Source organism: Triticum urartu, chromosome 6A, assembly GCF_056163025.1.
Source record: "Triticum urartu cultivar PI428250 chromosome 6A, HENAU_Tu73, whole genome shotgun sequence".
In the NCBI taxonomy this organism is placed as follows: Eukaryota; Viridiplantae; Streptophyta; class Magnoliopsida; order Poales; family Poaceae; genus Triticum; species Triticum urartu.
In genome coordinates, this window is record NC_141878.1 from 83,361,964 (window position 1) to 83,387,647 (window position 25,684).

The 25,684-nt window shown below is 42.4% G+C and overlaps 1 pseudogene; it reads right to left on the reverse strand.

Annotated features, from left to right (window-relative positions):
- Positions 1-223: 223 nt before the first annotated feature.
- LOC125516569 (G-type lectin S-receptor-like serine/threonine-protein kinase LECRK1) overlaps positions 224-25,684 on the reverse strand; it is a 71,668-nt pseudogene continuing 46,207 nt past the window's right edge.

Consider the following 25,684-nt stretch of genomic DNA (forward strand, 5'->3'; position numbering starts at 1 on the left):
TACATGCTTCTTAACGCTTAGCAAACCAAAATTTCTTGTTTCCTTGAGGGTTTAATATATCCCTTTTTCAGAAAAAATGTTCAAAATTAATAGTATACCGTGTTTGTTGTATTTTGTACCATTTTTTGGACTCCACCGATTTTAACGGCATCTGCATTTGATATCCGAGTTGTTCATCATGTTCCCAGTGACCTGGGTGATATATATGGAAGTTGATCACTAGCTAGGAAGCCGGGGGCGAAGGAAATGGTACGTCTAGATGTCCTTCTAGCATTAAGATGGCGGTTTTGATGGACGGCCTCGACTCAGGCTCTCCTTCACACACAAGAGCCCAACCTTCACCACCCGCTCCACGGCCACCGTATCGACCTCCTCCTTGCTTTTCATGGCCCTCTTCACCTCACCCTTCAGTAGGGCACTCATACACCAGCTCCATGTGGGTTTGTTCCTCGCCGACCTCCTCCATTTCCATGCTCCTCCTGCACGTCATGATCTCGAGCAGCACCACGCCGTAGCTGTACACATCAACCTTCGCTGTGACAAGGCCCATGCCCATGTACCACTCGGGGGCCAGGTACCCACGCGCGCCGCGGACACCAGTGAAAGTGTGTGTCTGATCAGGTTGGAGCAATTTAGCGAGCCCAAAGCCGACGATCTTTGTCGTGCCGGCCGCGTCTATGAGGATGTTCTGCGGCTTGATGTCACAGTGGATCACGCGACTGCTGAGCTCATCGTAGAGGTAGTGCAGACCCCAGGCTACATCGAGCGTGATGCCAAGGCGGTCAGACCACGGAGGCGTCGAGGCAGCACCCCTGAACAGCAGGTCGGCCATCGAGCCGTTGCTCATGAACTTGTACACTGATACGCCCATTTTGCATCATGTTTACCTACTGTTATTTATATTGTTTTATGCATGATAATGCTTTTTGGAGTAACTCTAATGCCTTTTCTCTCATAATATGCAAAGTTCACACAAAGAGGGAGAATTCCGGCAGCTAGAAATCTAGACCTGAAAAAGCAACGTCAGACTACCTATTCTGCACAACTCCAAATGAGCTGAAACTTCACGAGGAATTTTATGGAATAAATAAGAAATGATGGAGCAAATAACTACCGGAGGGGGGCCACCTGGTGAGCACAAGACACTAGGGCACGCCCTGGTGGGTTGTGCTCAGCCCAGCCCACCTCCGCTGCTCATCTTCTGGTATATAAGTCATTTTGACCTAGAAAAAATAAGGAGAAAACTTTCGAGACTAAGCGCCGCTATCTCGAGGCGGAACTTGGGCAGGAGCACTTTTTCCCTCCGACGAAGCGATTCCGCCAGGGGAACTTCCCTCCCAGAGGGGAAAATCATTGTCATCATCATCACCAACAACTCTCCCATCTTGGGGAGGGCTATCTCCATCAACATCTTCAACAGCACCATCTCATCTCATACCCTAGTTCATCTCTTGTGTTCAATCTTTGTACCGGAACTATAGATTGGTACTTGTGGGTGACTAGTAGTGTTGATTACATCTTTTAGTTGATTACTATATGGTTTATTTGATGGAAGATTATATGTTTAGATCCAATATGCTATTTAATACCCCTCTAATCTTAAGCATGATTATCATTTGTGAGTAGTTACTTTTGTTCTTGAGGTCACGGAAGAAATCTTGTTGCAAGTAATCATGTGAACTTGATATATGTTCGATATTTTGATGGTATGTATGTTGTGATCCCCTTAGTGGTGTCATGTGAACGTCGACTACATGACACTTCACCATATTTGGGCCTAAGGGAATGCATTGTGGAGTAGTAATTAGATGATGGGTTGCGAGAGTGACAGAAGCTTAAACACTAGTTTATGTGATATTCCGTAAGGGACCGATTGGATCCAAAAGTTTTGTGCTATGTTAGAATTTATTCTTAATATCTTAATACTTTTCTCGTAGTTACGGATGCTTGCGAGGGGGTTAATCATAAGTAGGAGGTTGGTTCAAGTAAGAATAACACCTAAGCATCGGTCCACCCACATATCTAAGGGTTAATTATCCTTTTGCCCTTAGTGGTGTCCATGTGCTCAGTTTTGCCCTCAGATGCGAATCGTGCTCAGTTTTGCCCCTAGTCCGTGCGCACCAACTCGTTCTGTGAACTCTGCCGTCTCTGTCAGGTCAACCTTTTGACTCGGCCCTTATAGGTGGGACTAGGCGACAGAGACGCCGTAGACGATCAGACCGTTGCACGCGTGGCTTGTGGGACCCAACAGAGAGCCCTTGAGCAGAGAGTCGTTGCGGGTGTGCTATATAAGCGGGTGACAGATAGCGGCAGTGACCACGGCGATAGAGAGCATGGTGGTGACCACGGAGAGAGAGAGAGCACGGCGGTGGGAAGCTAGCTATGGAGGGCGCGGCGGCGTTGAGATCCCCTTTGGCTTCGAGCTCCATTTCTTCCTCAAGCTCCCGCGCCACCTCGCGGATGCAGAGCCGGGCGCATGTGGACATGCCTATCTTTGTCTGTCCGCAGTGCTGGGAGGGCGTTGATCAGAGGGTTTCTCACACACCGAGGAACCAGAATCGTCTGTTCTACATGTGCAGCGAGAATGGGGTAAGAATCGGGGCAATTGCACCATTTTCGTGGTCGGGATCTTTGAGCAATGGGTTGATCTGTTTGGCGTTCATGCAGGTGACATGCTTCTTGTTGGAAATATGCCCTAGAGGCAATAATAAATAAGTTATTATTATATTTCCTTGTTCATGATAATCGTTTATTATCCATGCTAGAATTGTATTGATAGGAAACTCAGATACATGTGTGGATACATAGACAACACCATGTCCCTAGTAAGCCTCTAGTTGACTAGCTCGTTGATCAATAGATGGTTACGGTTTCCTTACCATGGACATTAGATGTCATTGATAACGGGATCACATCATTAGGAGAATGATGTGATGGAGAAGACCCAATCCTAAGCTTAGCTCAAAGATCGTGTAGTTCGTATGCTAAAGCTTTTCTAATGTCAAGTATCATGTCCTTAGACCATGAGATTGTGCAACTCCCGGATACCGTAGGAATGCTTTGGGTGTACCAAACGTCACAACGTAACTGGGTGACTATAAAGGTGCACTATAGGTATCTCCGAAAGTGTCTGTTGGGTTGGCACGAATCGAGACTGGGATTTGTCACTCCGTGTAAACGGAGAGGTATCTCTGGGCCCACTCGGTAGGACATCATCATAATGTGCACAATGTGATCAAGGAGTTGATCACGGGATGATGTGTTACGGAACGAGTAAAGAGACTTACTGGTAACGAGATTGAACAAGGTATCGGGATACCGACGATCGAATCTCGGGCAAGTATCGTACCGCTAGACAAAGGGAATTGAATACGGGATTGATTAAGTCCTTGACATCGTGGTTGATCCGATGAGATCATCGTGGAACATGTGGGAGCCAACATGGGTATCCAGATCCCGCTGTTGGTTATTGACCGGAGAACGTCTCGGTCATGTCTGCATGTCTCCCGAACCCGTAGGGTCTACACACTTAAGGTTCGGTGACGCTAGGGTTATAGAGATATTAGTATGCGGTAACACGAAAGTTTTTCGGAGTCCCGGATGAGATCTCGGACATCACGAGGAGTTCCGGAATGGTCCGGAGGTAAAGAATTATATATAGGAAGTGCTATTTCGGCCATCGGGACAAGTTTCGGGGTCACCGGTATTGTACCGGGACCACCGGAAGGGTCCCAGGGGTCCACCGGGTGGGGCCACCTGCCCCGGAGGGCCACATGGGCTGTAGGGGGTGCGCCTTGGCCTATATGGGCCAAGGGCACCAGCCCCAAGAGGCCCATGCGCCAAGAGAAGAGAAAAAGGGGAGAGTCCTAAAAGGGGAAGGCACCTCCGAGGTGCCTTGGGGAGGATGGACTCCTCCCCCCCCTTGGCCGCACCCTTCCTTGGAGGAAGGGGCAAGGGCTGCGCCTCCCCCCTCTCCCTTGGCCCTATATATAGTGGGGAAAAGGAGGAGCAACCATACCTAGGGCCTGGCGCCTCCCTCTCCCTCCCGTGACACATCTCCCTCCTCCCGCAGCGCTTAGCGAAGCCCTGTTGGAATCCCGCTACTTCCACCACGCCGTCGTGCTGCTGGATCTCCATCAACCTCTCCTCCCCCCTTGCTGGATCAAGAAGGAGGAGACGTCGCTGCTCCGTACGTGTGTTGAACGCGGAGGTGCCGTCCGTTCGGCGCTAGGATCATCGGTGATTTGGATCACGACGAGTACGACTCCATCAACCCCGTTCTCTTGAATGCTTCCGCGCGCGATCTACAAGGGTATGTAGATCCACTCCTCCCTCGTTGCTAGATAACTTCATAGATTGATCTTGGTGACACGTAGGAAAATTTTAAATTATTTCTACGTTCCGCAACAGTGGCGTCATGAGCTAGGTCTATGCGTAGTTTCTATGCACGAGTAGAACACAAAGTAGTTGTGGGCGTTGATTTTGTTCAATATGCTTACCGTTACTAATCCAATCTTGATTCGGCGGCATCGTGGGATGAAGCGGCCCGGACCGACCTTACACGTACTCTTACGTGAGACTGGTTCCACCGACTGACATGCACTAGTTGCATAAGGTGGCTAGCGGGTGTCTGTCTCTCCCACTTTAATCGGATCGGATTCAATGAAAAGGGTCCTTATGAAGGGTAAATAGCAATTGGCATATCACGTTGTGGTTTTTCGTAGGTAAGAAACGTTCTTGCTAGAAACCCATAGCAGCCACGTAAAACATGCAAACAACAATTAGAGGACGTCTAACTTGTTTTTGCAGGGTGTGCTATGTGATGTGATATGGCCAAAAGGATGTGATGAATGATATATGTGATGTATGAGATTGATCATGTTCTTGTAATAGGTATCACGACTTGCATGTCGATGAGTATGACAACCGGCAGGAGCCATAGGAGTTGTCTTTATTTATTTATGACCTGCGTGTCAACTTAAACGTCATGTAATTACTTTACTTTATTGCTAAAGCGTTAGCCTTAGTAGTAGAAGTAATAGATGACGAGACAACTTCAAGAAGACACGATGATGGAGATCATGATGATGGAGATCATGGTGTCATGCCGGTGACAAGATGATCATGGAGCCCCAAGATGGAGATCAAAGGAGCTATATGATATTGGCCATATCATGTCACTACTATTTGATTGCATGTGATGTTTATCATGTTTTTGCATCTTGTTTACTTAGAACGACGGTAGTAAATAAGATGATCCCTCATTACAATTTCAAGAATGCGTTCTCCCCTAACTGTGCACCGTTGCTAAAGTTCGTCGTTTCGAAGCACCACGTGATGATCGGGTGTGATAGATCCTTACGTTCACATACAATGGGTGTAAGACAGTTTTACACATGCAAAACACTTAGGGTTAACTTGACGAGCCTAGCATGTGCATAGACATGGCCTCGGAACACAGAAGACCGAAAGGTCGAGCATGAGTCGTATGGTAGATACGATCAACATGAAGATGTTCACCGATGATGACTAGTCCGTCTCACGTGATGATCAGACACGGCCTAGTTGACTCGGATCATGTAATCACTTAGATGACTAGAGGGATGTCTATCTGAGTGAGAGTTCATAAGATGAACTTAATTATCCTGAACATAGTCAAAAGATCTTTGCAAATTATGTCATAGCTCGCGCTTCAGTTCTACTGTTTAGATATGTTCCTAGAGAAAATTTAGTTGAAAGTTGATAGTAGCAATTATGCGGACTAGGTCCGTAAACTGAGGATTGTCCTCATTGCTTCATAGAAGGCTTATGTCCTTAATGCACCGCTCAGTGTGCTAAACCTCGAAAGTTGTCTGTGGATGTTGCGAACATCTGACATACACATTTTGATAACTACGTGATAGTTCAGTTAAACGACTTAGAGTTGAGGCACCGAAGACGGTTTTGAAACATCGCGAAACATATGAGATGTTTCGAGGGCTGAAATTGGGATTTCAGGCTCGTGCCCACGTCAAGAGGTATAAGACCTCCGACGATTTTCTTAGCCTGCAAACTAAGGGAGAAAAGCTCAATTGTTGAGCTTGTGCTCAGATTGTCTGAGTACAACAATCGCTTGAATCAAGTGGGAGTTGATCTTCCAAATGAAATAGTGGTAGTTCTCCGAAGTCATTACCACCAACCTGCTAGAGCTTCGTGATGAACTATAATATATCAGGGACATATATGATGATCCTTGAGATATTCGCGATGTTTGACACCACAAAAGTAGAAATCAAGAAGGAGCATCAATTGTTGATGGTTGGTGAAACCACTAGTTCCAAGAAGGGCAAGGGCACAAAGGGATACTTCATGAAACGGCAATTCAGCTGCTGCTCTAGTGAAGAAACCCAAGGTTGAACCCAAACCCGAGACTGAGTGCTTCTGTAATAAGGGGAACAGCCACTGGAGCAGAATTACCCTAGATACTTGGTAGATGAGAAGGCTGGCAAGGTCGATAGAAGTATATTGGATATACATGGTGTTGATGTGTACTTTACTAGTACTCCTAGTAGCACCAGGGTATTAGATACCGGTTCGGTTGCTAAGTGTTAGTAACTCGAAATAAAAGCTACGGAATAAACGGAGACTAGCTAAAGGTGAGCTGACGATATGTGTTGGAAGTGTTCCCAATGTTGACATGATCAAGCATCGCACGCTCCCTCTACCATTGAGATTGGTGTTAAACCTAAATAATTGTTATTTGGTGTTTGCGTTGAGCATAGACATGATTGGATTACGTCTACCGCAATACGGTTACTCATTTAAGGAGAATAATGGTTACTCTGTTTATTTGAATAATACCTTCAATGGTCTTACACCTGAAATGAATGGTTTATTGAATCTCGATCGTAGTGTTACACATGTTCATGCCAAAAGATAGTAATGATAGTACCACCTACTTGTGGCACTGCCACGTAAGTCATATCGGTATAAAACGCATGAAGAAGCTCCATGTTGATGGATCTTTGGACTCACTCATTTTTGAAAGGATTCAGACATGCGAACCATGTTTGTTGGTAGATATGCATGAAGAAACTCTATGCAAATGGATCGTTTGGACTCACTTGGTTTTGAATCACTTGAGACATGCAAATCATACGACATGGGCAAGATGACTGAAAGCCTCGTTTTCAGTAAAATGGAACTAGAAAGCAACTTGTTGGAAGAAATACATTTTGATGTGTGCAGTCCAATGAGTGTTGAGGCGTGTAGTGGATATCGTTATGTTCTTACTTCACAGATGATTTGAGTAGATATTGAGTATATTTACTTGATGAATCACGCGTCTGAATTATTGAAAGGTTCAAGTAATTTCAGGGTGAAGTTGAAAGATCGTCGTGACAAGAGGATAAAATATCTATGATATGATCATAGAGATGAATATCTGAATTACGAGTTTGGCACAGAATTAAGACATTGTGGAAATTGTTTCACAACTAATACAGCCTGGAACACCATAGTGTGATGGTGTGTCCGAACATCATAACTGCACCCTATTGGATATGATGCATAACATGATGTCTCTTATCGAATTACCACGATAGTTTATGGGTTAGGCATTAGAGACAACCACATTCACTTTAAATAGGGCACCACGTAATTCCGATGAGATGACACCGTATGAACTATGGTTTAGGGAAACCTAAGCTGTCATTTCTTAAAAGTTTGGGGCTGCGACGCTTATGTGAAAAAGTTTCAGGCTGATAAGCTCGAACCCAAAGAGGATAAATGCATCTTCATAGGACACCCAGAACAGTTGGGTATACCTCCTGTCTCAGATTCGAAAGCAATAAGGGATTGTTTCTAGAATCGGGTCCTTTCTCGAGGAAAAGTTTCTCTCGAAAGAATTGAGTGGGAGGATGGTGGAGACTTGATGAGGTTATTGAACCGTCTCTTCAACTAGTGTGTGGCAGGGCATAGGAAGTTGTTCCTGTGGCGCCTACACCAATTGAAGTGGAAGCTTGTGATAGTGATCATGAAACTTCAGATCAAGTCACTACCAGACCTCGTGGGATGACAAGGATGCGTACTACTTCAGAGTGGTACGTAATCCTGTCTTGGAAGTCATGTTGCTAGACAACAATGAACCTACGAGCTATGGAGAAGCGATGGTGGGCCCGGATTCCGATAAATGGCTCGAGGCCATATAATCCGAGAGAGGATCCATGTATGAAAACAAAGTGTAGACTTTGGAAGAACTACTTGATGGTCGTAAGGCTCTTGAGTACAGATGGATTTTAAAAGGAAGACAGACAATGATGGTAAGTGTCACCATTAAGAAAGCTCGACTTGTCGTTAAGGTGTTTCCCGACAAGTTCAAGGAGTTGACTACGGTGAGACTTTCTCACTCGTAGAGATGCTAAGAGTCTGTTGGAATTATATTAGCGATTACTGCATTATTTATGAAATCTTGCAGATAGGATGTCAAAACATTGTTTCCTCGACGATTTTCTTGAGGAAAGGTTGTATATGATACAACCGGAAGGTTTTTGTCAATCCTGAAAGATGCTAATAAGTATGCAAAGCTCCAACAATCCTTCTAAGGACTGGAGTAAGCATCTCGGAGTTGGAATGTATGCTTTGATGATGATCAAAGATTTTGGGTTTATACAAAGTTTATGAGAAACTTGTATTTCCAAAGAAGTGAGTGGGAGCACTATAGAATTTCTGATGAGTATATGTTATGGATCAGAAATGATGTAGAATTTCTGGAAAGCATATAGGGTTATTTGGAAAGTGTTTTTCAATGGAAAGCCTGGATTAAGCTACTTGAACATTGAGCATCAAGATCTATAAGGATATATCAAAACGCTTAATGGTACTTTCAAATGAGCACATACCTTGACATAATCTTGAAGGTGTTCAAGATGGACCAGTCAAAGAAGGAGTTCTTGCCTGAGTTGTAAGGTATGAAGTTAAGACTTAAAGCTCGACCACGGCAGAATAGAGAGAAAGGACGAAGGTTGTCCCCTATGCTTAAGACGTAGGCTCTATAGTATGCTATGCTGTGTACCACACCTGAAGTGTGTCTTGCCTTGAGTCAGTCAAGGGGTACAAGAGTGATCCAAGAATGGATCACAGGACAGCGGTCAAAGTTATTCTTAGCAACTAGTGGACTAAGGAATTTTCTCGATTATGGAGGTGGCAAAAGAGTTCGTTGTAAAGGGTTACGTCGATGCAAGCTTAGCACCTATCCGGATAGCTCTGAGTAGAGATACCGGATACATATAATGGAGCAACAATTTAGAATAGCTCCAAGTAGAACAGTTATTTGGAAAAGCTCCAAATAGAACGTGGTAGCTGCATCTGGGAGATGACATAAAGATTTGTAAAGCACACACGGATCTGAAAGGTTTAGACCCGTTGACTAAAACCTCTCTCACAAGCAACATGATCAAACCCAGAACTCATTGAGTGTTAATCACATAGTGATGTGAACTAGATTATTGAATCTAGTAAACTCTTTGGATGTTGGTTACATGGCGATGTGACCTGTGAGTGTTAATCACATGACGATGTGAACTAGATTATTGACTCTAGTGCAAGTGGGAGACTGTTGGAAATATGCCCTAGAGGCAATAATAAATAAGTTATTATTATATTTCCTTGTTCATGATAATCGTTTATTATCCATGCTAGAATTGTATTGATAGGAAACTCAGCTACATGTGTGGATACATAGACAACACCATGTCCCTAGTAAGCCTCTAGTTGACTAGCTCGTTGATCAATAGATGGTTACGGTTTCCTTACCATGGACATTAGATGTCATTGATAACGGGATCACATCATTAGGAGAATGATGTGATGGAGAAGACCCAATCCTAATCTTAGCTCAAAGATCGTGTAGTTCGTATGCTAAAGCTTTTCTAATGTCAAGTATTATTTCCTTAGACCATGAGATTGTGCAACTCCCGGATACCGTAGGAATGCTTTGGGTGTACCAAACGTCACAACGTAACTGGGTGACTATAAAGGTGCACTATAGGTATCTCCGAAAGTGTCTGTTGGGTTGGCACGAATCGAGACTGGGATTTGTCACTCCGTGTAAACGGAGAGGTATCTCTGGGCCCACTCGGTAGGACATCATCATAATGTGCACAATGTGATCAAGGAGTTGATCACGGGATGATGTGTTACGGAACGAGTAAAGAGACTTACCGGTAACGAGATTGAACAAGGTATCGGGATACCGACGATCGAATCTCGGGCAAGTATCGTACCGCTAGACAAAGGGAATTGAATACGGGATTGATTAAGTCCTTGACATCGTGGTTGATCCGATGAGATCATCGTGGAACATGTGGGAGCCAACATGGGTATCCAGATCCCGCTGTTGGTTATTGACCGGAGAACGTCTCGGTCATGTCTGCATGTCTCCCGAACCCGTAGGGTCTACACACTTAAGGTTCGGTGACGCTAGGGTTATAGAGATATTAGTATGCGGTAACACGAAAGTTGTTCGGAGTCCCGGATGAGATCCCGGACGTCACGAGGAGTTCCGGAATGGTCCGGAGGTAAAGAATTATATATAGGAAGTGCTATTTCGGCCATCGGGACAAGTTTCGGGGTCACCGGTATTGTACCGGGACCACCGGAAGGGTCCCAGGGGTCCACCGGGTGGGGCCACCTGCCCCGGAGGGCCACATGGGCTGTAGGGGGTGCGCCTTGGCCTATATGGGCCAAGGGCACCAGCCCCAAGAGGCCCATGCGCCAAGAGAAGAGAAAAAGGGGAGAGTCCTAAAAGGGGAATTATTGCTACGTTCCGCAACACTTCTTTCTTTGGGTCGATGCTCTGGCCAAGACTCTGATGAATGAACTGCAACAAGAGCATGAAGAATGGTTGCACATGCTGCCACGAATGGCAGTGGCCGCAGCACGAGCTCTGGAAGAAGAGATGGAGGGCGAAGCATGCACTGACAGAGAGCTAGCTGTTGAGCTTAGGATGTTGAAGAGGAAGGTTAGGAAGCTTAAAGATCAAGAAAAAATACCAATACCCGTTTGCAATTACTTTTGGGCATTTGTAGGTATGGTAATCGCACTGGTTGTAATGTTGAAAATGTATGGAAAGACATGAATTATGGAGGAATTTGTAAACTTGAAATTGTATGAGAAATTCACCTAGTTTAAATGTTGGTCAAAGTTGTTTAAATGTTGAAAAAATAGAAGAAGTGACCAACATTTAAATATGTTGAAAAAAGGAAGAAGAAATGAGGAATTCAGAAACTTTTGATCAATGAAATGCAGCTCTCTGCTCTGCCTTTCTTTCAAAAAAAAGGTTCCTCTGTGGCCCAAATTCAGAGCGTAGAGCCAAGTGCCGGCTAGGCTAATGGGCCAACGACATCCAATTAGGCCCATTCCGGGGTTCTCTTCCGTGTTTTCTGTTTACTATTCTGATTTAATTTAGGCAGTAAATCATAATGCTAAAACTTTTTGTGGAAGCTAATTGAATTATTCCAGAGCCAAACAATTAATTTTAGAATTTTTCTGGAATTGTTAAATATTTAATAGCAATTTAATTACTCCAATTCAAATATACCATGATTTAAATCAAAGACCAAAATGTCATGGAAAATGTGCCTTAGCTCTGCTAGAGGTTTACACTTGGTGCCAAAATTAATGAACATTTTTAAGGGCATTACATTGAGAAAAAAATAATTTGTCTAAAAAATGAAGGGTGGAAAATGCACAAAAAATTGGTGCGGCTGGGGACTCGAACCCAGGACAGCGTGGGATTGTGGCGTTTAGGGCTGCGCTGGTAACCACTAGGACAGACGGAAAGACTTTGACATGGGTAGGGAAGGAAGGTATACATAGTGAGACCATTTGTTTGTACTGAATGTTTGCACCCACGTGAGAGTGGTTTTCCTTTGTTTTGCACTAAAATTTTGGAGGGTTGAAACGTATGTTTGCACTGCCACATGATTTTGGTTAGAGTGGCACTTGGTTTAGGATTTAAAGGGAATAAATTTGCATGTTAGTTCATGACTTGGTTTAGGCAATAAATGATATGTTTGGGCACGAACATTTTTTAACACACATAATAACTTGGATAGATAAGATGCAACACACTGTACCCTTACATAGATGGGTACCCATAGATAAGTTCACGGACACGACACGACACGGCACACACGACACGACACGACACACACGACATAGAAAAGCAACAAAATAAAAACAATAAAACTAAAACATGACGAGCTTGACTCCGGGCTCACACCCCTTCTTGAACATCTTCATGTTGACCTCCTTATTCCACCTTGGCCGCACGGCCCTTCAACACCATCTTCAACTTCACACCTCCTCCTCCTCATCGTAGGGAAGGGAGTGCATCTGGCCTGGAGTGGGGAAGATGCTCTCGTGGTTGGTGAAGATGTTGTACACCGTGAAGAAGATGGACTCGCAGCCGCACCAAAAGACTTGACCGAGGAGCTCGCGCGCGTCAAACGGGTTGGTGAAGGTGACCGTGAGTAGTAGGAGGATGCCGTCGCAGTCACGAACGTCGTTGAGGGTGAACATCCTAGGTGAGCCTCGTGGGAGGTGGGCATAGCCGGCTCTGAGGAAAGCGCGAGTGAGCACAACGGACCCCCTCCACCTTGAAGTCGCCCACACACGGAGCTCCCTCTCCACGAGCACGCTCAGTGGGTAGTGCAGCTCTGGCACGACAGGCGGACGAAGGAAGGTCGGCCCGTTGTACTGCATCTTCACTTGGTCGCTTGGGTGTTTGAAGTTGGAGAGAATGGATCTGGCTTTGAAGGAAATATTCCCTAGAGGCAATAATAAAGTTATTATTTATTTCCTTATTTCATGATAAATGTTTATTATTCATGCTAGAATTGTATTAACCAGAAACTTAGTACATGTGTGAATACATAGACAAAACAAAGTGTCCCTAGTATGCCTCTACTTGACTAGCTCGTTTATCAAAGATGGTTATGTTTCCTAACCATAGAAATGTGTTGTCATTTGATGAACAGGATCACATCATTAGGAGAATGATGTGATGGACAAGACCCATTCGTTAGCTTAGCATTATGAGCATTATAGTTTCATTGCTACTGCTTTCATCATGACTTATACATGTTCCTCAGACTATGAGATTATGCAACTCCCGGATACCGGAGGAATACCTTGTGTGCTATCAAACATCACAACGTAACTGAGTGATTATAATGGTGTGTCCGAACATCATAACCGTACTTTATAGGATATAGTGCAATCTATGATGCCTTTTTACCGATTTACCACTATCATTTTTGGGTTATGCATTAGAGACAGCTACATTCACGTTAAAAAGGGCACCATCTAAATCCATTGAGACGACACCGTATGAACTGTGGTTTAGCAAGATACCTAAGCTGTCATTTCTTAAAGTTTGGGATTGCGATGCTTATGTGAAAAAGTTTCATCCTGATAAGCTCAAACCCAAATCGGAGAAGTGTGTCTTCATAGGATACCCAAAAGTAACTATTGGGTACACCTTCTATCACAGATCCGAAGGCAAGATATTCGTTGCTAAGAATGGATCCTTTCTAGAGAAGGAGTTTCTCTCGAAAGAAGTGAGTAGGAGGAAACTAGAACTTGATAAGGTAATTGTACCTTCTCCTGAATTGGAAAGTAGTTCATCACAGAAATCAGTTCCAGTGATGCCTACACCGATTAGTGAGGAAGTTAATGATAATGATCATGAAACTTCAGATCAAGTCACTACCGAACCTCATAGGTCAACCAGAATACGTTCCACACCAAAGTGGTACGGTAATCCTGTTCTGGAAATCATGTTACTAGACCATGACAAACCTACGAACTATGAGGAAGCGATGATGAGCCCAGATTCTGCGAAATGGCTTGAGGCCATGAAATCTGAGATAGGATCCATGTATGAGAACAAAGTGTGGACTTTGGTTGACTTGCCCGATGATCGGCAAACCATAGAGAATAAATGGATGTTCAAGAGGAAGACGAACACTAATAGTAGTGTTACTATCTACAAAGCTCGAATTGTCACAAAAATGTTTTGAAAAGTTCAAGGTGTTGACTACAATGAGATTTTCTCACTTGTATCGATGCTTAAAAGTCTGTCCGAGTTATCTTAGCAATTGCCGCATTTTATGAAATTTGGAAAATGGATGTCAAACCTGCATGGATTTCTTAAAGAAGAGTTGTATATGATGCAACCAGAAGGTTTTGTCAATCCAAAAGATGCTAACAAAGTGTCTGAGCACCAGTGATCCATTTATGGACTGGTGAAAGCATCTCGAAGTTGGAATGTACGCTTTGATAGTGTGATCAAAGCATATAGTTTTATACAGACTTGCGGTGAAGCCTGTATTTACAAGAAAGTGAGTGGCAGCACTACAGCCTTTCTGATAAGTATATGTGAATGACATATTGACGATCGAAAATGATGTAGAATTTTCTGGAAAGCATAAAGGAGTGTTTGAAAGGAGTTTTTTCAAAGAAAGACCTCGATGAAGCTGCTTACATATTGAGCATCAAGATCTATAGAGATAGATCAAGATGCTTGATAAGTTTTTTCAATGAGTACATACCTTGACAAGTTTTTGAAGTAGTTCAAAATGTAATAGTCAAAGAAAGAGTTCTTGCCTGTGTTGCAAGGTGTGAAGTTGAGTAAGACTCAAAACCTGACCACGACAGAAGATAGAGAGAGAATGAAAGTCATTCCCTATGCCTCAACCATAGGTTCTATAAAGTATGCCATGTTGTGGACCATGCCCTGAGTTTGGCAAGGGAGTACAATTTTGATCTAGGAGAAGATCACTGGACAGCGGTCAAAATTATCCTTAGAGGACTAAGGAAATATTTCTCAGTTTTGGAGGTGATAAAGAGTTTGTCATAAAGAGTTACGTCGATGCAAGCTTTGACACCGATCTGGATGACTCTGAGTCTCAATCCAGATACATATTGAAAGTTGGAGCAATTAACTATACTAGCTTCGTGCAGAGTATTGTAGACATAGAATATTTGCAAAATACATGCGGCTCTGAATGTGGCAGACTCGTTGACTAAACTTCTCTCACAAGCAAAACATGATCACACCTTAGTACTTTTTGGGTGTTAATCACATAGCGATGTGAACTAGACTATCGACTCTAGTAAACCCTTTGGGTGTTAGTCACATGTAGTTGTGAACTAATCACATAAAGATGTGAACTATTGGTGTTAAATCACATGACAATGTGAACTAGATTATTGACTCTAGTGCAAGTGGGAGACTGAAGGAAATATTCCCTAGAGGCAATAATAAAGTTATTATTTATTTCCTTATTTCATGATAAATGTTTATTATTCATGCTAGAATTATATTAACCAGAAACTTAGTACATGTGTGAATACATAGACAAAACAAAGTATCCCTAGTATGCCTCTACTTGACTAGCTCGTTTATAAAAGATGGTTATGTTTCCTAACCATAGACATGTGTTGTCATTTTATGAACGAGATCACATCATTAGGAGAATGATGTGATGGACAAGACCCATTCGTTAGCTTAGCATTACGATCATTATAGTTTCATTGCTACTTCTTTCTTCATGACTTATACATGTTCCTTAGACTATGAGATTATGCAACTCCCGAATACCGGAGGAACACCTTGTGTGCTATCAAATGTCACAACGTAGCTGAGTGATTATAAAGATGCTCTATGATACGTCTCCAATGTATCTATAATTTTTGATTGCTCCATGCTATATTATCTACTGTTTTGGACATTATTGGGCTTTATTATCCACTTTTATATTATTTTTGGGACTAACCTATTAACCGGAGGCCTAGCCCAGAATTGCTGTTTTTTTTGCCTATTTTAGGGTTTCGAAGAAAAGGAATATCAAACGGAGTCCAAACGGAATTAAACCTTCGGGAACGTGATTTTTTGAACGAACAAGACCCATGAGACTTGGACCCTACGTCAAGCAACCAACAGGGAGGCCATGAGGTAGGGGGCGCGCCTATCCCCCACAGGCGCGCCCTCCACCCTCGTGGGCCCCCTGTTGCTCCACCGACGTACTCCTTCCTCCTATATATACCTATGTACCCCCAAACGATCAAAGACGGAGCCAAAACCTAATTCCACCGCCGTAACTTTCTGTATCCATGAGATCCCATCTTAGGGCCTGTCCCGGAGCTCCACCGGAGGGGGCATCCATCACGGAGGCCTTCTACATCAACACCATAGCCTCTCCGATGAAGTGTGAGTAGTTTACCTCAGACCTTCGGGTCCATAGTTATTAGCTAGATGGCTTCTTCTCTCTTTTTGGATCTCAATACAATGTTCTCCCCCTCTCTTGTGGAGATCTATTCGATGTAATCTTCTTTTTGCGGTGTGTTTGTTGAGACCGATGAATTGTGGGTTTATGATCAAGATTATCTATGAACAATATTTGAATCTTCTCTGAATTCTTTTATGTATGATTGGTTATCTTTGCAAGTTTCTTCGAATTATCAGTTTGGTTTGGCCTACTAGATTGATCTATCTTGCAATGGGAGAAGTGCTTAGCTTTGGCTTCAATCTTGCGGTGTCCTTTCCCAGTGACAGTAGGGGCAGCAAGGCACGTATTGTATTGTTGCCATCGAGGATAACAAGATGGAGTTTTTATCATATTGCATGAATTTATCCCTCTACATCATGTCATCTTTCTTAAGGCATTAGTCTCTTTTCATGAACTTAATACTCTAGATGCATGCTGGATAGCGGTCGATGAGTGGAGTAATAGTAGTAGATGCAGGCAGGAGTCGGTCTACTTGTCTCGGACGTGATGCCTATATACATGATCATACCTAGATATTCTCATAACTATGCTCAATTCTGTCAATTGCTCAACAGCAATTCGTTCACCCACCGTAAAATACTTATGCTCTTGAGAGAAGCCACTAGTGAAACCTATGGCCCCCGGGTCTATCTTCATCATATTAATCCTCCAATACTTAGTTATTTCCTTTGCTTTTATTTTACTTTGCATCTTTATCACAAAAATACCAAAAATATTATCTTATCATATGTATCAGATCTCACTCTCGTAAGTGACCGTGAAGGGATTGACAACCCCTTATCGCGTTGGTTGCGAGGAGTTATTTGTTTTGTGCAGGTACGAGGGACTCGCGCGTAGCCTCCTACTGGATTGATACCTTGGTTCTCAAAAACTGAGGGAAATACTTACACTACTTTGCTGCATCATCCTTTCCTCTTCAAGGAAATCCAACGCAGTGCTCAAGCGGAGCAAGAAGATTTCTGGCGCCATTGCCGGGGAGGTTCACGCAAGTTAAGATTTGACTCCCGACAACGAGCCATTTCTGGCGCCGTTGCCGGGGAGGCTACGCAAAAGTCAACACACCAAGTACCCATCACAACCCTTATCTCACGCATTACATTATTTTCCATTTACCTCTCGTTTTCCTCTCCCCCACTTCACCCTTGCCATTTTATTCACCCTCTCTTTTTCTCGCTCACTTTTCCTCCACCATGTCTGAATCAAAAAGTGTTGGGGGGCTCTCTCCCGAGATTTAGTACTTTGGACAACCCTTCTATTCTCGCTAAGCTCATAAATAAGGATACTATGGAAAAACCTACCGGAGTTATCAATGAGAATCTTAATAATTTTGATGAAGATGATTCTGGAATTTTTCGTTATTTACTTGATGAATCTTTAAAAGATGCTTGCTATAGACTATTAAGGATCAGGGCTAGCTATGTGCCTCAATACCAAATTGAAATTTACTTAAAAAGCTTTTATATTGCCCTTCCTTATTCTTTTAAGCATGTCTTAGATTCTATATTTGAAGAAGGCATTCTTGAAGGGGATGCCGTAGACACTTATGAGAAGATGAAAACCATATTTGGGCACCCCATGAATGAGAAAGTTGAATCTACATCTCTTTTGCTCTCTTACCAAAACGAATCTATCAAAGAGATGAAGGCTAGCTTAGATAAAAATTTCCATAACATACTTAATCTTTCTTCTACCATTAATAGCCATGTGCTTTATCAAAATAGAAAGATTAATTCCATATATAGCAAGTTTTCTCTTTTCTTCCCTAAAACCAAAGATGACAATACCTAGATCTATCCTTGCTTTTTATGCCTAGCTAGGGGCGTTAAACGATAGCGCTTGTTGGGAGGCAACCCAATTTTATTTTTATTCCTTGCTTTTTGATCCTGTTTAGTAATAAATAATTTACCTAGCCTCTGTTTTGGTTGTGTTTTTTGTGTTTAATTAGTGTTTGTGCCAAGTAGAACCGTTGGGAAGACTTGGGGAAAGTCTTGTTAATCTTGCTGTAAAAAACAGAAACTTTAGCATTCACGAGAACTGCTGCCATTTTTATTTGGAAAGTACTATTTAGTTAATTCTTTTTTCAGATGATTAATAGATAAATTCGTTACGTCCAGAAATTTATTTTAGAATTTTTGGGGTTCCAGATCTTGCGCTAGCTACAGATTACTACAGACTGTTCTGTTTTTGACAGATTCTGTTTTTCGTATGTTGTTTGCTTATTTTGATGAATCTATGGCTAGTAAAATAGTTTATAAACCATAGATAAGTTGGAATACAGTAGGTTTAACACAAATATAAATTAATAATGAGTTCATTACAGTAACTTGAAGTGGTCTTTTGTTTTCTTTCGCTAACGGAGCTCACGAGATTTTCTACTTTAAGTTTTGTGTTGTGAAGTTTTCAAGTTTTGGGTAAAGATTTGATGGATTATGGAACAAGGAGTGGCAAGAGCCTAAGCTTGGGGATGCCCATGGCACCCCCAAGATAATCTAAGGACAGCTAAAAGCCAAAGCTTGGGGATGCCCCGGAAGGCATCCCCTCCTTCGTCTACTTTTATCGGTAACTTTACTTGGAGCTATATTTTTATTCACCACATGATATGTGTTTTGCTTGGAGCGTCTTGTATTATTTGAGTCTTTGTTTGTTAGTTTAACACAATCATCCTTTCTGTACACGCCTTTTGAGAGAGACACACATGATTTGGAATTTGTTAGAATACTCTATGTGCTTCGCTTATATCATTTGAGTTATATAGTTTTGCTGTAGTACTTCACTTATAATTTTTAGAGAACGGTGGTGGAATTGTTTTATAGAAACTATTGATATCTCATGCTTCACTTAGATTATTTTGAGAGTCCTACAAAACAGCATGGTAATTTTCTTTAATTATGTTAGGCAATCAAGATTAATAATAAAATTTTCTTATGAGTGTGTTGAATACTATGAGAAGTCTGATACTTGATAATTGTTTTGAGATATGGAGATGGTGATATTAGAGTCATGCTAGTTGAGTAGTTGTGAATTTGAGAAATAATTTTGTTAAAGTTTTTGATTCCCGTAGCATGCACGTATGGTGAACCGTTATGTGATGAAGTCGGAGCATGATTTATTTATTGATTGTCTTCCTTATGAGTGGCGGTCAGGGACGAGCGATGGTCTTTTCCTACCAATCTATCCCCCTAGGAGCATGCGTGTAATACTTTGCTTTGATAACTTGTAGATTTTTGCAATAAGTATATGAGTTCTTTATGACTAAGGTTGAGTCCATGGATTATACACACTTTTCTTCCTTCCACCATTGCTAGCCTCTCTAAATGCCGCGCACCTTTCGCACCATATACCTATTATGGCATTTCTATAGCCATTCCGAGATATATTGCCGTGCAACTTTCCACCGTTCCGTTTATTATGACACACTCCATCATTGTCATATTGCTTAGCATGACCATGTAGTTGACATCGTATTTGTGGCAAAGCCACCATTCATAATTCTCTCATACATGTCACTCTTGACTCATTGCATATCCCGGTACACCGCCGGAGGCATTCATATAGAGTCATATTTTGTTCTAAGTATCGAGTTGTAATTGTTGAGTTGTAAGAAAATAAAAGTGTGATGATCATCATTGTTAGAGCATTATCCCAGTGAGGAAAGGATGATGGAGACTATGATTCCCCCACAAGTCGGGATGAGACTCCTGACGAAAAATAAAAAAAGGGGGAAAGAAAAGAGGCCATAAAAAAGGAGAAAAGGCCCAAATAAAAAAAATGAGAGAAAAAGAGAGAAGGGACAATGTTACTATCCTTTACCACACTTGTGCTTCAAAGTAGCACCATAATATTCATGATAGAGAGTCTCTCATTTCGTCACTTTCATAGGAGTATCTTGTGTGCTATCAAACGTCACAACGTAATTGAGTGATTATAAAGATGCTCTACAGGTGTCTCCGATGGTGTTTGTTGAGTTGGCATAGATCTAGATTAGGATTTGTCACTCCGTGTATCGGAGAGGTATATCTGGGCCCTCTCGGTAATGCACATCACTATAAGCCTTGCAAGAAATGTAGCTAATGAGTTAGTTTTGAGATGTAGCATTACAGAACAAGTAAAGAGACTTGCCACTAACGAGATTGGACTAGGTATTGAGATACTGACGATCGAATCTAGGGGAAGTAACATACCGATGACAAAGGGAACAATGTATATCATTATGCGGTTTGACCGATAAAGATATTCGTAGAATATGTAGGAACCAATATGAGCATCCAAGATCCGCTATTGGTTATTGACCGGAGACATGTCTCGGTCATGTCTACCTAATTCTCGAACTCGTAAGGTCCGCACGCTTAACGTTCGGTGACGATCGGTATTATGAGTTTATGTGTTTTTATGTACTGAAGGTAGTTCAGAGTCCCAGATTTGATCACATACATGACGAGGAGTCTCGAAATGGTCAAGACATAAAGATCGATATGTTGGACGACTATGTTTGGACACCGAAAGGGTTCTGAGTGAAGTTCGGGCATATACCGGAGTACCGGGGGGGGGGGGGTTACCGGAACCCCCCGGGGAATTTAATGGACCTTATGGCCTTAGTGGAAAGAGAGGAGGGGCTGCCAGGGCAGGCCGCGCGCCCCCTCCCCCTCTGGTCCGAATTGGACTAGGAAGGGGGGGGGGCTTTCCTTCTCCTACTCCTACTACATGGAAAGGGGGGGGGGGAATCCTACTCCCGATGGGAGTAGGACTCCCCATGAGGCGTGCCATAGGAGGGCCAGCCCTCCCCCTCCTCCACTCCTTTATATACGGGGGAGGGGGCACCCCATAGACACACAAGTTGATCATTGATCCCTTAGCCGTGTGCGGTGCCCCCCTCTACCATAATCCACCTCGGTCATATCATCGTAGTGCTTAGGCGAATCCCTGCGACAGTAGCACCATCATCACCGTCATCACGCCGTCGTGCTGACGAAGCTCTCCCTCCACACTCAGCCGGATCAAGAGTTCGTGGGATGTCACCGAGCCGAACATGTGCAGATCGTGGAGGTGCCGTACTTTCGGTACTAGGATCGGTCGATCGTGAAGACGTACGACTACATCAACTGCGTTGTCATAACGCTTCCGCTTACGGTCTACGAGGGTACATGGAAAACACCCTTCCCCTCTCATTGCTATGCATCACCATGATCTGGCCTGTGCATAGGAAATTTTTGAAATTACCACGTTCCCCAACAGTGCTATCAAAGACAGGTTCATGCATAGATGTTATATGCACGAGTAGAACACAAAGGAGTTGTGGGCGTGGGTATATACATATTGCTTGCCGTCACTAATTGATTCTCGATTCAGCGGTATTGTGGGATGAAGTGGCCCAAACCGACATTACGCGTACGCTTACGCGAGACTGGTTCTACTGACATGCTTCGCACATAGGTGGCTGGTGGGTGTCAGTTTCTCCAACTTTAGTTGAATCGGATTCAATGAACAGGGTTCTTTCTGAAGATCAAAAAGCAATCACTATACCGCTATGTGGTTTTTGATGCGTAGGTAAGAACGGTTCTTTCTCAGCCCGTAGCAGCCACGTAAAACTTGCAACAACAAAGTAGAGGACGTCTTACTTGTTTTTGCAGGGCATGTTGTGATGTGATATGGTCAAGACATGATGCTAAATTTTATTGTATGAGATGATCATGTTTTGTAACACAATTATCGGCAACTGGCAGGAGCCATTTGGTTGTCTCTTTATTGTATGAAATGCAATCACCATGTAATTGCTTTACTTTATCACTAAGCGGTAGCGATAGTCGTAGAAGCAATAGTTGGCGAGACGACAATGATGCTTCGATGGAGATCAAGGTGTCAAGCCGGTGACAATGGTGATCATGATGGTGCTTTGGAGATGGAGATCAAAGGCACAAGATGATGATGGCCATATCATATCACTTATATTGATTGCATGTGATGTTTATAATTTATGCATCTTATTTTGCTTAGTTTGACGGTAGCATTATAAGATGATCTCTCACTAAATTTCAAGGTATAAGTGTTCTCCCTGAGTATGCACCGTTGCTACAGTTCGTCGTGCCGAGACACCACATGATGATCGGGTGTGATAAGCTCTACGTTCACATACAACAGTACAAGCCAGTTTTGCACACGCAGAATACTCGGGCTAAACTTGAAGAGCCTAGCATATGCAGATATGGCCTCGGAACACTAGAGACCGAAAGGTCGAACGTGAATCATATAGTTGATATGATCAACATAGAGATGTTCACCATTGAAGACTACTCCATCTCACGTGATGATCAGACATGGTTTAGTTGATATGGATCACGTGATCACTTAGATGATTAGAGGGATGTCTATCTAAGTGGGAGTTCATAAGTAATCTGATTAATTGAACTTAAATTTATCATGAACTTAGTCCTGATAGTATTTTGCATATCTATGTTGTAGATCAATTGCTCGCGTATAGCTTCCCCGTTTTATTTATGATATGTTCCTTGAGAAAACTATGTTGAAAGTTGTTAGTAGAAATGATGCAGAATAGCTCGTGATCTGAGGATTATCCTCATTGCTGCATAGAAGAATTATGTCCTTGATGCACCACTAGGTGACGGACCTATTGCAGGAGCAGATGCATATGTTATGAACGTATGGCATGCTCGGTATGATGACTACTTGATAGTTTAGTGCGCCATGCTTTATGGCTTAGAACCGGGACTTCAAAAACATTTGAACACCACGGAGCATATAAGATGTCCCAAGAGTTGAAATTGTCTCATACTCATGACCGTGTCAAGAGGTATGAGACCTCTGGCAGTACTTTGCCTACAAGATGGAGGAGAATAGCTCAACGAGTGAGCATGTGCTAAGATTGTCTGAGTACTACAATTGCTTGAATCAAGTGGGAGTTAATCTTCCTGATGAGATAGTGATTGACAGAGTTCTCTAGTCACTATCACCAAGTTACTAGAACTTTGTGATGAACTATAATAAGCAAGGGATAACGAAACGATTCCCAAGCTCTTCGGGATGCTGAAATCGGCGAAGGTAGAAATCAAGAAAAGCATCAAGTGTTGACGGTTGACAAGACCACTAGTTTCAAGAAAAGGGCAAAGGGATATAAAGGGAACTTCAAGAAGAATGACAAACAAGTTGTCACTCCCATGAAGAAGCCCAAAGCTAGACCCAAGCCTGAAACTGAGTGCTTCTACTTCAAAGGAAATGGTCACTGGAAGTGGAACTGCCCTAGATACTTGACGGATAAGAAGGATGGCATAGTGAACAAAGGTATATTGGATATACATGTTATTGATGTGTACTTTACTAGTGTTTATAGCAACCCCTCGGTATTTGATACTGGTTCAGTTACTAAGAGTAGTAACTCAAAACGGGAGTTGCAAAATAAACAGAGACTAGTTAAGGACGAGGTGATGATGTGTGTTGGAAGTGATTCCAAGGTTGATAAGATCACCATCGCACACTCCCTTTACCTTCGGTATTAGTGTTGAACCTAAAATAAATGTTATTTGGTGTTTGCGTTGAGCATGAATATGATTGGATCATGTTTATTGCAATACGGTTATTCATTTATGTCAAAGAATAATTGTTGTTCTATTTACATGAATAAAACCTTCTATGGTCATACACTCAATATAAATGGTTTATTGAATCTCGATCATAGTGGTACACATATTCATAATATTGAAGCCAAAAAATGCAAACTTAATAATGATAGTGCAACTTAATTGTGGCACTACCGTTTAGGTCATATTGGTGTAAAGCGCATGAAGAAACTCCATGCTGATGGGATTTTGGAATCACATGATTATGAATCACTTGATGCTTGTGAACCATGCCTCATGGGAAAGATGACTAAGACTCCGTTCTCCGGAACAATGGAGCGAGCAACTGACTTATTAGAAATAATACATACTGATGTATGCGGTCCAATGAGTGTTGAGGCTCGCGGCGCGTATCGTTATTTTCTGACCTTCACAGATGATTTCAGCAGATATGGGTATATCTAATTGATCAAACATAAGTCTGAAACATTTGAAAAGTTCAACGAATTTCAGAGTGAAGTGGAAAATCATCGTGACAAGAAAATAAGGTTTCTACGATCTGATCGCGAAGACGAATATTTGAGTTACGAGTTTGGTCTTCAATTAAAATAATGTGGAATAGTTTCATAAATTCATGCCACCTGGAACACCACAGCATAATGATGTGTCCGAACATCATAACCGTACTTTATTGGATATAGTGCAATCTATGATGTCTTTTTACCGATTTACCACTATCATTTTTGGGTTATGCATTAGAGACAGCTACATTCACGTTAAAAAGGGCACCATCTAAATCCATTGAGACGACACCGTATGAACTGTGGTTTAGCAAGAAACCTAAGCTGTCATTTCTTAAAGTTTGGGATTGCGATGCTTATGTGAAAAAGTTTCATCCTGATAAGCTCAAACCCAAATCGGAGAAGTGTTTCTTCATAGGATACCCAAAAGTAACTGTTGGGTACACCTTCTATCACAGATCCGAAGGCAAGATATTCGTTGCTAAGAATGGATCCATTCTAGAGAAGGAGTTTCTCTCGAAAGAAGTGAGTAGGAGGAAACTAGAACTTGATAAGGTAATTGTACCTTCTCCCAAATTGGAAATTAGTTCATCACAGAAATCAGTTCGAGTGATGCCTACAGCGATTAGTGAGGAAGTTAATGATAATGATCATGAAACTTCAGATCAAGTCACTACCGAACCTCATAGGTCAACCAGAATACGTTCCGCACCAAAGTGGTATGGTAATCCTGTTCTAGAAATCATGTTACTAGACCATGATAAACCTATGAACTATGAGGAAGCGATGATGAGCCCAGATTCTGCGAAATGGCTTGAGGCCATGAAATCTGAGATAGGATCCATGTATGAGAACAAAGTGTGGATTTTGGTTGACTTGCCCGATGATCGGCAAGCCATAGAGAATAAATGGATCTTCAAGAGGAAGACGAACACTGATAGTAGTGTTACTATCTACAAAGCTCGAATTGTTGCAAAAATGTTTTCGAAAAGTTCAAGGTGTTGACTACAATGAGATTTTCTCACTTGTATCGATGCTTAAAAGTCTGTCCGAGTCATGTTAGCAATTGCCGCATTTTATGAAATTTGGCAAATGGATGTCAAACCTGCATGGATTTCTTAAATAAGAGTTGTATATGAGACAACCAGAAGGTTTTGTCAATCCAAAAGATGCTAACAAAGTGTCTGAGCACCAGTGATCCATTTATGGACTGGTGAAAGCATCTCAAAGTTGGAGTGTACGCTTTGATAGTGTGATCAAA